The sequence below is a fragment of the Lynx rufus genome, unplaced genomic scaffold (genome assembly GCF_022079265.1).
Source record: "Lynx rufus isolate CCGP_SWC_20201006 ecotype Redwood Valley unplaced genomic scaffold, mLynRuf1.p SCAF_7, whole genome shotgun sequence".
Lineage (NCBI taxonomy): Eukaryota > Metazoa > Chordata > Mammalia > Carnivora > Felidae > Lynx > Lynx rufus.
This window is the reverse complement of record NW_025814889.1, coordinates 80,102,324-80,118,841: the sequence shown is the minus strand read 5'-3', so window position 1 is coordinate 80,118,841 and position 16,518 is coordinate 80,102,324. Positions and strand designations below refer to the sequence as shown.

General features: G+C 40.2%; 1 protein-coding gene across 6 annotated transcripts in view; it reads right to left on the bottom strand.

The window, feature by feature from the left end:
- Positions 1–2,655: 2,655 nt before the first annotated feature.
- The window catches only part of LOC124502548 (cationic amino acid transporter 3-like), a 112,006-nt gene continuing 98,143 nt past the window's right edge, over positions 2,656–16,518 (bottom strand). Inside the window, exons 1-3 of one of the 6 annotated variants that reach the window (XR_006959932.1) lie at positions 14,152–14,325; positions 13,905–13,987; positions 2,695–3,397 (exon numbers count right to left, since the gene is read on the bottom strand). The gene's annotated coding sequence lies outside the window, so the exon portion shown is untranslated. Of the gene's footprint in view, positions 3,398–4,905; positions 5,075–13,904; positions 13,988–14,151; positions 14,326–16,518 lie in introns of those variants that run through there. The other 5 variants (XR_006959928.1, XR_006959931.1, XR_006959930.1 and 2 more) reach the window with 5 other exon arrangements.

Here is a 16,518-nt window from a genome sequence, read left to right as displayed (position 1 = left end):
TAAAAAATCTACTTCTGTCTTCTTTATGTTCATGTCTTCTTTTAAATCCTTGTGTATATTTATAATCACTCTTTTAAAGTCATTGTCTATTAATTCCATCATCTTTGTTATTCCTAGGTCTGTTTCTGTTGACTGATTTTCCTTCTGTTTATGGATCAAAATTTGCCTCCTTTTGTGTGTGTCTAGTAATTTGCATTGAATTCTGACATTGTGAATGTTACATTGCTGAACATTTGGATTTTGCTTCCTCCTTTAAAAAAATGTTGAAGTTTGTTTTGATAAATATTAAATTACTTACAGACAAGCTTTACCTTTTTGAAGCTTGTTTTTAAGCTTTGTTAGGGATGAGCCTGAACTAGTTTGGCCTTAATACTAAGGTATTACCTTTCTGGAGCCTCTACTGATTACTCCAGATGTTTAATGATGTCTCTACTCTGAGTGGATGGAATTGGAATGTTTCCCAGCCCCATGTAAACTCTAGGATTTGTTCAACTTACCTGCTGTTCTTTGTTCAGTATCAAGGAGTTTCACCCTACCCATGCACAGATTAGTATTCAGCCAAAGACTCCAGGAGACTGTATTCAGACTTCTGAAGCTCCTTCCCTACATAGAGGCCTCCTCTCAAGTATTCTGACCCACCAGTTCTAGCTTCCTTTGCTTCTCTGAACTCCAATTTCTATCTCCTCAACTTAGAATGACCACTCTACTCTGCTTGATGCCTCCTCTCTATTGTTTGAAAATTGCCTCCAGGTTAGAATCCAGAGTAATTATAGAGTTCATCTTGTTTGTTTTCTCTCTCTCAAGGATCACAGTCCTGCACCACTTCTTATTCCAATGTCTGAAAACAACTTTTCATATAGATTTTTTAGGTGGTTTTTTTTTGTTTGTTTTTTGTTTTTTTGTTTTTTTAATAGCCGGAAGACAAGTTCCATATCAGTTATCTCTTTGTGGCCACAATCAGAAGTCTCTTACCTGGCTCTTTCACCATCCCCTCCCACACACACACCTTCATTTGTCATGTTCTGCAATTTCACATGTTAGGTGTGGATATTTTTTTCTTTATCTTATTTAAAGTCCATTGGGCTTCCTAGTAACTTTAATCAGTTTTAGAAAATTCTGTCATTATCTCCTCAAATATTGCCTCTGCTCTATTCTTTCTCTCCTTTTGTTTTGGAACTTTAATTAACGTGTGGTAGGTCTTTTCACTCTGTCCTCCATATCTTTTAACCCTGTTCCATATTTTCATATTTTTGTCCTCTGTGCTGCATTCTGGTTTTCTTCTAGTTTACTAATTCTCTTTTCAACTGAATCCAGTCTGCTGTCAGACTCAATCTACTTGGTTCTGTTTCAAAGCCACTAGGTCATTTTTCATATTTTCTTGTTCCTTGCTACTATTTTCAAGCTTGTTTTATAATACATGCCTGACAATTTTGATATTGTCCAAAGCCTTTGTGAACCTGTTTTTGTTCTCTATTGTTTTTGGTGATTCTCATTCATTTGCCTTTTCTCCCTGTGTGCTTGCTTATTCCTTGCCTTTGAAGATTATTTGTGGGGATTCGAAGTTTAGGATGAAGGTGCATTCATTGAAGGAGGATTCTCATATATGCCTTTGCCAGGTGCTGAGGGGAAATGCTTGACTGGAATCATTTTAAACCAAATTCAAGAGTTGAGGTGTTTCCCCAACTACTTAGGTAATGCAAATTCAGGCTGCAAACCAGTTTGGCTTGGAAAATTTCCCCCTGCTCTGCTCAGCACCAAAGAAATCTTTTTGCAGTCCTTAGGCTGGAAGCAGAGGGGATAGGTTTACTTCTGTTTCACCCCTATCTTAAAGGTGTAACCCTTTGATTCTACAGTTTAATGTGGGGAACATCTTCTATTAGACTCCCCACTTTGAGATCACATCGAGTTTTAACTCCTGAGACCATCCATCCAAACCAGAGTTCAAGTTTGCCTTGATCAGCAAATACTCTCTGGTGAAAAGTGGCCTATTTGTTCTACCTACTAGTTTGAGTTTTCAATTTCCATTAAATTTGGCCCGGCATTTCCTTACTATCTTGTCAGATTTTTGATGCTTTTAGGTGTTTTAAATATTTTATCCAGCATTTTAGTTGTTTTCAGCAGGAAAGTTGATTCGAATAACATATCTTGTCATGTTCCCAAAAATTAAAGTGGTTTTGGGGTTTTTTAAAAACAGATTCCATCAAATTGCCTCTGTAAGCAATCCAAACTAGCATTGATTCACTTTTTTGTTTTGGAGTTTTTGTTTCTTTGGTTTTTCTTTTTGCCAATTAATGTATCCTTCCAAAAAGAATGTAATTTTTTCAAAATCAAGTAATTGAGAACATATTCTATAATATAATATGAGACTTTGTAAGAATTCAAATACAAAGCAACTTCCTCTTTTCTGAGTAATTATTTGGAGAAGATAAAACTTCACCTTATATTTTTTAAGGAAATATGGTATATGAAGGTTCTTTCACAATACCCAGCATAGAGCAAGTATTTAATAAATATTAGTCTTTCCCACCTCTCTTCAGCTCTTCAGGAACTCCCCTTTATAAAAAATCTAAGTGGTCCAGTTGTTTAAAATAATGTAAGACTGTTCCTGCTTTGGGTAAGTAGCATGGTCAGTATGACATTTCTCTAAGTCTCTTTCAGTCCACATTGGTAATCACATGAATTGTTCATACACGTGCACACACATACATATATGTGGCCATATAACTTTATAAGTTACTGAGTTTTACAGGGATTACTAGGAAGTATAACAACCAATATATTATATAAGAAACTTGAGTTTCATTTAGAAAATAAAATTTTTAGTTCCAAATAGAAATAGTCTTCTTTTTTCACTTATACAGGACTTGTGAAGTTTTAAGAAAGAAATGAATAAGAACTTAATGTAGTGCCTTTCTTCGGTGATTTAGTGAGGGTGGGCCAGACTTTCCACAGTAGAATAGGCATATGTCTAGATACCAGGCCACTGGGCAGAGAATGTAAGGCTTAGGCCATAGCCACTTCACCATCATCTAAAACACATCACAGCAATTTTTGTTAAGATTGCAAGAGGATAAGGAGGCATAGGAGCCTTCCCCCATCCTCACTAAAGATTCATAATTGTTATCACCAGAACAACTTACACATTAAAATGGCTTTGTAAAAAAAATCTATTATGTCTTTTTATTTTTGGCTTAAACAAAAATATTTATCACGGTTCTGAAGGCTAGAAGCCCAAGATCAAGTCATTGGCAGTTTTGGTTTCTTCAGAGTCCTGTCTCCTTGGTTTGTACACGGCAATCTTCTCTTTGTGTCTTCACATGGCCCTTCTTCTGTAAGTTCCAATGATGTCTTTTAATTCTTTCTTCTTCTATTCTGTGATTTCCCTGCTTGCAGAGTTCTGTCCATATTGGAGGAGACCAAAAAAAAAAAAAAAGATTCATAACATATTTAAAGTTTGAAGAATTCTTAGAGATGACTTAATTAAATACTTTCTTGTCCAAATAATTAAACTGAAAGGCCAGAGAGGTTATGAATTTTCCAAGGTTACAGGTCCACACTAGACTCCTGGACTTCTTGACTTCCTTGCCATTCACTACATATCCTTCTACACTATGCTGCCAGTTCCCTATATGCACCTCAGGGCTTTTCTCATCTGGACTTCATACTGGAGACAGTAAGGTGAGGGCAGATATTGAGGCCAGCTGAATGAAGTTCTTTACATTGCTAGGGGAATCAGAAGCATTGGGAATATAGAAGGTCTGCAGAGTTAGAAAAAGCAGGCTAGAGAGAGAGAATGGAGCAGGGTTAGGAAGTAATGGAAGGTCAGGACTGATGAGAGAGGGAAAAGCATTCCAGGTGGAGAAAACCAATATTTGGAATCTCAGTCCAAAGCAAGGATGAGATATGTTGGGGGTGGAGTACAATAACGATAGTGACAAAAATATGGAATTCTAATTCAAGTCAACAATGCTCAGCTAACGAGGAAAATTTCAAATAATACTTTTCCTCTTCTGGCATAAGGAAGATATGAGAACAAACTAACATTCAAGAAACATTATAAAAGAACTAAGACACTTTTATCTGGAAAGATATGAGGGACATGGATCTCCTTTCCACAAAGGGAAGTAATGGCTAGAATTGCCATAGGAAATTAACAGGACAACAGGGCAAACAGATGTGCACATTAACCAAAAGACCCTGAAAATTCAGGAAATCTTGAAATAAGGTCTGGAGGAGACACCCTTCAGTCTGGGATGGGTTAAGTTCAGTCCTGCCTGGAGGCAGAGGGAGGGATGAAATGTCCTGTCACAGAGTCTAGAAGTCTGGATCAGGGCCGATTCATGGAAACAAAGCGTCTCATTATGGAGAGAGGTGGAGAACAACAGGAAAAATCTCCAACCTATTTGCCTGGGGCTTCAAAGCAGCGTAGAAGCTCTCTGGCTTGATCAATTTTAGGCTCTGATTCTCACAAAAAAAGATTTCAGTTAAGCCAAAATGAAAGAACTCCTACTCCTAAGAACTCCTCACTGCAGTGAGACTTGGATCTCTCTTACTAGGAAGTTTAGCAATTGGGAATAACTTGCAAGAACAGTTTAGACACAACTGGGAATGGAAACAGAGAGAGGGATAAAATTATCACTTGGTTTGGGAATTTCGGATTCGGCTCTGAGGCCTTGATAGTTGTCAGAGGAGGTTGGTTAAGGGTCCTCCCAGCCTAGTGGCTATGTAAGAACCTGCTTCTGGGAACCCACAGTGAAGGCAGGGTGTGTCAGAGCGTGTGCTGAATTCCTGGCTTCAATTACAGACTACTAGGCGGCTGAAGAGTCTGTCATTGCCGATGTCATCACATTTACAAGATTCATAGGTCCCCTTTCCAGTAAGACACAAGAATGAGGGCCTCTGCACCTGCTGACATGTCCACCGCTGTGTGCTCGATGAAGATACACATAATTGAGGGAAGTAGAAGTGAGGGTCTCTCTGGTGTGTCCACTCATTCCCACCAGGAGAATGAGAGGAAATGGGATCTTGGAGAACTTATGCTGAGCCTCCACTGCCCCGATGTAGCCTCCGTGTTATAGGCTAGAAAATCTTCAAGGGGAGAGATTTTTGTTTATCTGGAATGAAGGCAGAAGCATGGATAAGACTATTTCTCAAACTTCAATTGAAACACTCTATGATACTTTGCTGGTCTATGAATTGTCCTTTGCCCATTCAAATCCATTTAAATTCTTCTACTGCCAACATCCTGGTGGATTCAAAAGAGTATGGGTGCTCAGTCTGTCTTCTTCAACTAGTTGTTTCTAGGCTCTGCCCCTGGAGATACCATTAGAGAACTGGCAGGTATGGGGAACTGGCTTCTCCTCGCAAAGTGAAACTCCCAAACAACCAGCCCCACATTCTTCTCTGACTCATGCCACCAAACCCCCACCATGCCCTGCAGGTCAGTGGGCTGGGAACCCTGCCACATCTGGAACAATTGCAGCTGGGATAAGATGCCTGTTCTGATAGCCAGGACACACCTCCTCTCATCCCCAGCCTTGGATCACTCTGTGGCCTGTGCCCCAGGTATTATGATAAGATGCAGCCAGAGAAGGGCACAGGACAGTCAACAAGAGGTCTACCCTAGGGCTGCTGGCCTCATCTGCAGAGATCTGATCAGTCTCTGTGGTTCACCTCTGATTCTTCCACTTGCCATAATACAGAATCCTCCAAGCCCCTGAGAAGTAGGTGATTCTCATTATCCTAGTCAATGGATAAGAGCAGAGGCACACATAATTTTTTCACTTGTTGATTGCCCACCATGGGTCAAGTCCTGTGTTAAGTGGTGAGTATACAATGATGCACAAAATAGATGTAAGCCTTCTGTGCAGCTTACTGTCTAGTGGCAGAGCCCACAATTAAACAGATTCATAAATAAATATATAAGCTCAAATATAATTGGTATTTTAAAAAGTGAAGTAAATTCACATTATGTTACCTACACAGAGTCATTCATACACATACATGTGCAAACATTCCATCTGTGTCCCTCCCCAGTCCTAACACAATGTTTCTGCCAAACCCAAGGCAGTGAAAGTATAGAGTCTGCAAATCAGGAATGAAGAGTTGACCCAATGTTAGTATGAGAATTCACCTTGGCTATTCATCTAGATATGAAAATCATATCAAAAGTGGTCACAAAATTCTATTTGCACATCTAGGTTGAATACATTTCATCCTCAATTCCTCAAGGTCTTCCATCTCTGAAGCAGAAGGGCAAAAAAATCTTTGAGGAACCAGAGAGTCATGCAGTCTTAGGGAAGAGAGAGGCCTGAAAAGATCAGTGCAAATCACTCTAGCTTCCTCTCCCTATGTTCTATTCAAAATTCATTGAGGTATAGGTCTGAAGGCAGAACTTTGGAGATAGTTTCATCCATTCCATTGCCTCCAAAATCATACAGATATTTGGTATTTGACCTAATTCTTGTAGCTCCCCAGATAAACTATACAATTTCCTTCCGTCACCTCAATAATCCACTCTACTGGGAAGTTCTTTCTTTGGAAATAGAAAAAAAATAGCATTTTTTCTTTCTCTATAAAATTTAATTTCTTTCTTGGTATTTTGTCTTTTTTTTAATGTTCATTTGTTTTGAGAGAGAGAAATATCAGGGGAGGGGTGGGGGGGGAGAGAGAATGCCAAGCAGGCTCCACGCTCAGCATGGAACCCGATGTAGGGCTCGATCTCACTACCCAAGTCAACTTCAAGAGTCAGACACTCAAGCAACAGAGCCACCCAGGAACCCTGGTATTTTGTCTTTTAAGCCAAATTAAAAAAAAATTTTTTTTTAATGTTTATTTATTTTTGAGACAGAGAGAGACAGAGCATGAAGGGGGGAGGGGCAGAGAGAGAGAGGGAGACACAGAATGGGAAACAGGCTCCAGGCTCTGAGCCATCAGCCCAGAGCCCGACGCGGGGCTCGAACTCACGGACCGCAAGATCGTGACCTGAGCTGAAGTCGGCCGCTTAACCGACTGCGCCACCCAGGCGCCCCATTTAAGCCAAATTTTAAACGTAAATTTATTTATTATCTTTCCCCCCTCATTCATATTTAAACATTATATGAAAAGTGGTCACTCTTTCCTTCTGCTTCAGAGGAGAGACCAGAAGACATCCAAGGTGGAAATATTTAAGTCTGGGAAGTTAGAGCCAGGACTCTCCTTCCAAGTGGTTAGTTCACATAACCCATTAGTTAGTTTACATAATCATATTAGGAAGACCTCCCTCTAACAGGCTGGGAAGATCTAGAGGCAGTGTATATTTCCTCCCTTCAAGCATGATCCATCCAGAAAGGTAGAGGTCAATGGACATGGGGTGCCTGACATGGGGTAGAGGGCTCAGTTGGTTAAGTGTCCAACTCTTCGGTTTTGGATCAGGTCACGATCTCATGGTTTGTGAGATCAAGCCCCGAGTCAGACTCTGTGCTGACAGTGCAGAGCCTGCTTCAAATTTTCTCTCTCTTCCTTTCTCTCTGGCCCTCCCCCACTTGTACTCTCCCTCTCTCTCTCTCAAAATAAATAAACTTAAATTTTTTTTTAAAAGGCCAATGGACAGATAGCAGGTGTGAACGTTTCTTTGCTTTACCACTAAATCTTGTTTTACAGGAAAAATGGGTAGACTAAAGAATGCAAGAAGCAATGTGACTGGGTAAGTTAACTTCTGCAGAGTCATTCTAGGATTCCAGAATAGAACCAAGCAAAATGAAGTACAGAGTCCATTTGGATAATTACAGCTGATATGTAAGCAATATTTAAAAAAAAAAAAACAAGCAAAAAAGAAAAAGAAAGAAAGAAAGAAACCCCTAGACCTTAAGAGTAGAGCAGAGACAAGTGTAGGCCCTTATTAATATAACTGGCCTTTATTCTTTACCACATTTAAAGGACCTTAGTAGATAGTAACCAGAGTCTCCCAAACTTCCATCCCTTTTTCTTAAAAGCTAAGGAAAAGAATAAAAATTTTAGCGTTCCAAAATTGAGCCTGGGTTAAGTGGCCAACTATTGATTTTGGCTCAGGTCAAGTCTCACAGCTCGTGAGATCTGTGATTTTCAGTCCAGGATTCTCTCGATTCTTTCTCTCCTCTCTCTCTGCTCCTCCCCTCCACTCTCTCTCTCTGTTCTCTATCTTTCTCTCTCTCTCCCACAATAAATAAACATAAAAAATTTTTAGTGTTCCTAAAGTTATCTTATTTATTCCCCTGCCTCCAGCTGTGTTGGTCATCTAGTTTCTCTACCATTTCTACCTTAATCTCTCACTGGACCCATGTCTTTTGATTTTTTTCTGCTTAGACCTTTGTGCTTCAACCAAGATAACCCATTCACCAAGCCCCACACCTTGACTCATCCCCACATCCAAGCCTGTGATTGAACATTGTCTCCTATCCCCAAGAATGTTGTCTTCCTGGCCTCTACTTCCCACAGTCTCCCATCAAAATCCAGCTCAAAACTCTTTCCTCGAAAGAGTCTTCTTTATTAACTCCAACTGACCTAAATGACTCCTTTGTCCCTGTTTCATCTCAGTATTTAGTTTCCAAAATATTTAATTGCGTAAATTAGCACACGTGTGTGGTTTTATAGGATAGCTTGAGAAATGACGTTTTCTGTCTCATTTGTTATACTATAAGTTCCTTGAGGGTGAGGACCACGTTTCCTTTTTCTTTCTTTTTTTTTAAAGTTTATTTATTTATTTATTTTGAGAGAGAGAGAGAGAGATGGCACAAGGGAGCAAGGGGCAGAGAGAGAGGGAGAGAGAGAGAAAGACAGAGAAAGAGAGGAGAGAGAGAAGCGGGGCTTGAACTCACCCAATGCAGGGTTTGGGCTCACCTGATATGGAACTTGAACTAACAAACCATGAGATCATGAACTGAGCTGAAGTCAGATGCTTAACCAACAGAGCCACCCAGCGCCCCTAAGTTTATTTATTTATTTATTTTGAGAGAGAGGAGGAAATAACCAGAGGGGAGGGGCAGAGACAGAGAGGGGGACAGAGGACCTGAAGTGGGATCTACACTGACAGCAGAGAGCCTGATGCGGGACTCAAACTCATGAACTGTGAGATCATGACCTGAGCCGAAGTCGGACGCTTAACTGACTGAGGACCCAGGAGCCCCATCTTGTTTAAAAAAAAATCTAGTCTCCCCACTCCAATCCTTAGAGTTCTTCAGTAAATGCTAAAATTATGGTTGAGATGGACTAACTGCTCATCACAGAATGAGACACAAAATAACCTTTTTGTATCAAGTTCTGAGAGATGGACAAATAATGAAAGCAATATCAAGAATGGAGAGAATGGCTAACAAAGAATAGACATCCTAATTCTGTGCTCCATCAGAGACTTCCAAACTTTCAATATTGTTTGGGAACATTTGATTAAGTAATTTCCCAAATCAGGCCAATATCCAAACTCCCACTCAAAAAGAACATGGAACATAAGCTATATACAGGAGAAAAGCATGGTAATGTGAGCAGCGTCTAATACATAGTAGACACTCCGCCAGTATTTGTGAAAGGGAGGGATAAAGAAAGTCAGCAGATTCTAAATTTCTCTTTATTGTTGCCTGTTAATGTTGGTTGACTTTCCAAGCAAGAGAAAGCTGGTCAATGACTTCTCTGACTAGAGAAACTGGAGGCTATGGGGTGGGTACCGAGTTAAAAAAAAAAAGTAGTATCAATGTGGGGAAATGTGCTGTATGACAGGAAATAAGATACAGATAAACACAGAGAATAAACAGAAACATCACTAAAAGATTTGGGCTGAGGTCTAGTAATCATGCTATAGAAGATGAGGAAAGGTTAAGGGCATTCCTGGAAAGGAGTCAGAGGATACTTTCTGGAGGAAAAAGAGGAGATAGTAAGCCAGAGTTTGGCAAGAAGGTAGCTACAGAATTGAGCACCGAGGAGTGGTACTGAAGAAGTGACCCATGTGGGCCATTGGCAACAAGAGAGGCTATCAGCTTATCTTAGATCAGAAAGGCCTTGGGGAACCTGGGTGGTTCAGTTGCTTAAGCGTCGTGATCTCACGGTTTTGACTCAGGTCATGATCTCACACTTTGTGGGTTTGAGTCCCACATCGGGCTCTGCACTGACAGGGCAGAGCCTGCTTGGGATTCTCTCTCCCTCTCAATCTCTCTTTCTGCCCCTCCCCGACTCGCTCTCTCACTCTCTCTCAAAATAAATAAATAAACTTAAAAAACAAAAACAAAATCCAGAAAGGCCTTGTTGGAAGTCAGGAGAACTAATGGGGTGGGAGAGTGAGAAGTTGATGGGAGAAAATGGTAAGAGGCCTGGGAAGTTTAGTTTTGTCTTCTCTTAAGTATATGAAACATAACAGTCAAAAAGTAGCCCATTCTTCACGTCCTACCAACAAGCAAATGGGAGCAGAGCTGTGATCCCTTCCTTAGACACCTGACAGGAAAAGTGCTCTCAGCGACGTTATCATAGCATAAAGAAACAAGCTTGGCACCAAGAGCAAAGTGAATACCTCTAAGCAAAGACACAGCCCTTTTTGGCGACATACAAAATCCTTAAACTAATCTCATTCCTAGAAATCAGTTTCTTCCAATATTCAGCTGCTTCTCCCTTGATCCTTGTTTCTCCCTGAGTGTCTCTGCACGACATCCCTTCAAAAGGCCTTTGTCAAGCAGGAAAGCTAATCTCAACCCAGTCCAGAAACCTTCCAAGGATGAATCTGTTTTCAGGGCCTTCTCAAACTTTTCAGCTCTACCTGCAGTCTAACTTAGATTACTTTAGATGCTCTGTTTTTACCATAGACAGAGGTTGAGAATACCCAAAGACTGATTTGGACGGCGCAAGATGGTGACATGTTTGGGGAAAAACTATAAGAGTAAAATAAACATAAAAACACAGCTTTTTCATCCAGTGAACTGATATTTCTTAAGGACCCACTGTGCAAAGCATTATGCTAAACACAGAAAGGAATTTAAAGTTAAAGTAGATATAAACTCCACCTTCCAAAAGCTTACCATCTAGTAAAAGAGGCAAAAACATATATACATTACTCCAGTATAAAACATTGCTACCATAGAGGTTCAAATAATGTGACATCATAGTTGGGGGAGAGACAGAAATAATTGTCACTAGAGAGATCTAGAAGTATTCTTGGAAAATAAGATTTTAAGCTGGGCTTTAAATGAAGGATAGGACCTTGATAGGTTGATAAGGAAAGGAATGGCATTCTAAAGAGAAAGGACAGCATGTGCAAAGGTCTGAGGGCAGAAGAGCATAGAACAAGTTCAAGAACCTCAAATAGACCCATGAGGGATAGTCCAGGTTATATGAAGGGATGGAGACAAAAATATAAGTAGTGTCACAACAGAGTTTGGATTTTATTCAGTGTATAATAATCAATGAATTATGATGATCCATGTTTCTTTGAAATTCTCAGATAACTGATTCAACCTTTGAAGTTTGAGGACAAATAAACTTCAAGTTATCATATGGAAAATGACATTTCACATGGACTCCACCATGGAAGCTACTGTCTTTACTAAATTCATCTGCACCTATATAATTTCACTGGACATAAAAATGGGGGGTCAAGGAGGACTATAAAATCTCCCACTTTGAAAGGCCTTTAATAGAAAAGAAATTTTTATTCACCTCAAAGGTGATGGTAATAGTTTTGTTTTCGGTCAGAAGGCTCATTCAGCTGGCCACAAAAAGTCTTTTCATGGATACAGGCAGACAATAGGACAGATACTAACTGCAAATAATACAATGTTGAGGAACTATAGAAAAATGGAGTCCTAGAGGCCACCTAAGGCCAATAAGGCAGCTCTCTGGTGGAAGAGACTTTAAGGCCAGTTATATAAAGAGGAAAAGGCCAGGGCTGAACAGAGAGGACAGAGAAACCTCCTAAGTTTGAAGGAGGAGGGAATTGCCTGTATAAACGTTTGGAGACAAGTCCCAGCAAGCACATGTGGTGAGTGTCATGTGTGGGAGACACAGAACAAATGAACTCAGCTGGAATGGACAGTCTGTAACAAGAGCTAACAAGGATTCAGTCTATAGGTAGACCAGTTTCCAGCACAAAAGCAAGAGTCAACACTGAATGCTACTCTTGGCCTCTCTAGAAAGAGAGGTAAGGGTTTTAGTCTCCATTTTCCCCTTACACTTTCATGAGATGTGGGTTACATTCCTGGTTGTTCTGGACATTGACTCATCCTCCTGTAATGAATCTGAGTGTCCTAGGGTATGATGCTGTCTATTGTACTGAGGGATAAAGTGAGGCCAGGGAAGAGAAGACTGTTGGAACCAAATTCAAATTATACTTAAGAACTAAGCTCTGCTTGGGCTAAATTTACATTATTAGAACTTCACTCCTCACCCTCCTTTTCCTCTGTTTCCGCTGAACATCCCTTAAGGGAATGCTGAATTCTACTCAAGCCAGGTAAGGGAGTGGTTAGATGTCAAAGCAGAGGTTATTACAGAATGACTTCCATGATTTGGGTTAGCTGCCTGCCATAGCCCAGACTCCCTAGTCTCATTTCTAATCCCATCTGCATTCACAGATGCAAGTGGCTACCATGGAAATTTCCTGAAAAGTCTGAATGCTGGAGAAGAAACTGCTCATTGACCATTGTGAACAATCAGTGAAGCCATGTTAGCCCTAAACCATGAAGAAAAACTGAGTTCAGTTTTGCTGAGTAGAGCAAAACTATCGTACAGCCCAACTGCAATTAGAAGCTGGGGACTAAGGCGTCCCTGAAACCCAGCTGGGGAATCTCTCCCTCATGTTCTTTCTGAGCTCCACATTCTACCACAGAAGACAGTAAAAAGGAGGTTGCCCCACACCCTTCTGCAGAAAAAAGGTACATTTTGGGATGGTTTGGAGGCATCAAAATGGTAAGCAATTTTAGGGTACAATTAAGACCTGGCTGCTGAACCCTACAATAAATTACCATCAAAGGCACTCACACGTCAATAGGGGAAAAAAAACACATGTGCTTGCAAGACGATGTGTGTTTGATGCTCATAAAAAAGATAAAAATATAGGTCATCATCATGTAACGAGCTTGTAGGTGTCAGAACGTGTGCTGTTGGGGGAGGTAAGGGAGTGGAAATGGAGAGGGATCAGCAAACCAGAAAGAAGCTGCAAATCAGACTCCTATCTCCAAGTTCTTCCCTTTGGTCGAAGTCCACAGATGCGCCATGGGGGCACAAACAGACCCTTCCCCCATTTTTTTTTATTTCAGGGGACATCCCCTTCCTTGCACCCCCCCAGCCAGATTTCCAACATATTAATCACCTCTCCCATTTTGAAATCAGCCGGTCAGGGTATTATTCAAGCATTGTTAATGACACCATCGGCCAAGGTATCAATTAGGCAAGTTGGGATAAGAAGAGCAGAGAATAGGGCTGGCCAGAGAGCAGAACAAGTCTGTTTTGGTGTAAGTAACCCACATGTCCACAAGAGCTCCTAGCTCCCCTTAAAGGCAACTGCAAATGCACTGAATTCTCCAGTCAAACCAAAACTCTACTTCCTAAGTATCCCCTACCATGCCCACTCAGTCATCCCTTAACTGGACTTTACCTATTCACATCAAATCACTCAGGATATGCAGGCAAAGGGCTATGACTAACCAGCTCTGGGCAGAGCGATTCCTGTGGTTGAGTCCTAACATGGAGGGAATGCTCCCCCAAACCACATTCTGAACTTACCTTAAAATCTAGCTCAATGTTTTCTCATCCAGGAAGCTTTTTTTTTTTTTTCAAATAAGGAAAGTCTTCCTATTTGTTAATTCTTTATTTTAAAATTCAAGATAAGGATGTTATTTTCCTCAGAAGACTGAGAATTTCATGAAGACCAGAGATTTTTTTTTTTTTTAGATCTCTCTGCCTCAAACACCTACCTATTCTCCTCTCAGTCAGGATAGGCTCTGTTCAAAGGGGCTGTTCTGAACATGTGGGTGTAACAGCTACTGAAATTTGGATTCTGGAGAAAGGAAGGAAACAAAGACTAGAATCAAAACTACAACATAGTAGGAGTCAATTCAGTCATCAAGATGTCAGATTTCCTTCCCATTATATACTTAGGGAGGTTTTCGGAGTGTTTTGTTCTAGACTCCAGTCTTGAGTCATTCCCCAGCTCCTTCTCACCTTTCCACTCTCCAGATGGATATAAGTCCTCCATGGCTTTCTATCCACACCCACCAATTATCCAGATCTTCAGACAGATGTGAGAGACTAGAGTAGGACAGGAGGTCAATGTTTCATATTTTTAGTGGCTTTCGTCCAAAAGAAGGTGGCTGGGCCAAACACCACAACCAAAACTAGAAATCTCAATAAAAAATATTCATGTTAGGGAGTCTTGACGATGCCATTCCTAACTATTAGACTGACTAGGAAAGTGAACAGGTTTCCCAGACATTTTCCCAAAAGACTTAGCTCCTTGAGTTTCTTTATGCCCTTATTCTCTGCCCTTTTTTCTCCTCTAATGTCTTCCTGCAACTTCACCCTAAACTCCAAAGTACTAAGTTGTAGTCGCCCATAGAAAATAAACACATAAACTTTCAAAATGGAGCAGCCGGTGTTTTTAAGATGGAGAATCAACAAAAAAATTTTTTTTCAATTACCTTGTATTTTCCCTAAGGGCAGGCACTATATTATAATTTTCTCTTTTAATAAAAGCTTTATTGAGATATAATTCACATACTATATGATTCACCTATTTAAAGTGTACAATTCGGTGATTTGTAACATAGTCACAGTGTTGTGCAACCACATCACAATCAATTTTAGAATATTTTCATCACCCCAAAGAGGGATCCTGTATCTGTTAGCTTCCCACTGCCCCCAACACTCCTAGCTCTAGGCAACCACTAATATACTGTCTCGTTTTATAGATTCACCTACTTGGAACACTTCATGTAAATGGAATCATATGATATGTGGTCTTTTGTGATTGGCTTCTTTCTGTTAGCATGTTTTCAAGATTCATCCATGTTGTAGCATGTATCAGTAGTTTGTTCCTTTTTTATTGCCAAATAATATTCCATTATATGAATAGTTCCCTTTTTATTTCTTCAGTTGATCGACATTTGGGTTGTTTTCACTTTTGAGCTATTATGAATAACACTGCTATGAACATTCATATACACGTTTTTACAGGAACATATGTTTCCATTTCTCTTGGGCATATATTTAGGAGTGGAGCTGCTGGGGTCTCATGGTAACTCTAGGTGTAACATTTTGAGAAACTGTCAGACTGTTTTGCAAAACAGATGTATCATTTTATAATCCCACCAGCAATGTGTGAGGGTTACAATTTGTCCAATCCTCACCAACAGTTATTATTATCTTGTTTTTATTATTATTATAGCCATCCTAGTGGTTTTGATTTACATTTCCTTGAGAGCTAATGATGTTGAGCCTATTTTTATATGCTTATTGGCATTTGGAGAAATGCCTATTCAGATACTTTGCTCATTTTTAATTGGGCTATTTGTCTTTTTTATTATTGAGTTATAAGAATTCTTGGTATATTGTGCATACAAGTCTCTTATCAGATATATGACATGCAGATATTTTCTCCTCCTCTGTGGGTTGTCTTTTCACTTGATAGTGTCCTTTGAAGAAAAGAGTTTTAAATTTTGATGAAGTCCAGTGTACCTATTTTTCCTATCTTATTGTGCATTTATCTAAGAAACCATTACCTAACCCAAGGTCATGAAGATTTGCATGTGTTTATCTCTAAAAATCTTACAGTTTCAGCTCTTACATTTAGGTCTTTGATCCATTTTGAGCTAGTTGTTATATATGGTGTGAGGTAGGAGTCAAAATTCTTTTTTTTTTTTTTTTTTTTTTTTGCATGTGGCTCGCCAGTTGTCACAGGACCACTTAAAAAGACTATTCTTCCGGGGCGCCTGGGTGGCGCAGTCGGTTAAGCGTCCGACTTCAGCCAGGTCACGATCTCGCGGTCCGTGAGTTCGAGCCCCGCGTCGGGCTCTGGGCTGATGGCTCAGAGCCTGGAGCCTGTTTCTGATTCTGTGTCTCCCTCTCTCTCTGCCCCTCCCCCGTTCATGCTCTGTCTCTCTCTGTTCCAAAAAAAATAAATAAACGTTGAAAAAAAAATTAAAAAAAAAAAAAAAAGACTATTCTTCCTCCACTGGTTTGTCTTAGCACTTGTGTTGAAAATCAGTTGGCTGTAAATGTAAGGATTTATTCTTGGACTCTCATTGTATTCCATTGATCTGTAGGTCTATCTTTATGCCAGGACCATACTCTCTTGATTACAAGTATTTTTAAAAATTTTTTAAATGTTTATTTTCTGAGAGAGACACAGCATGAGTGGGGAAGGGGCAGAGAGAAAGAGAGAGACAGAGAGACAGAATCTGAAGTAGGCTCAGGCTCTGAGCTGTCAGCACAGAGCCCGATGTGGGACTCAAACTCATGGACCATGAGATCATGACCTGAGCTGAGCTGAAGTCAGACTTTCAACTGACTCAGCCACCCAGGCCTTCCTCA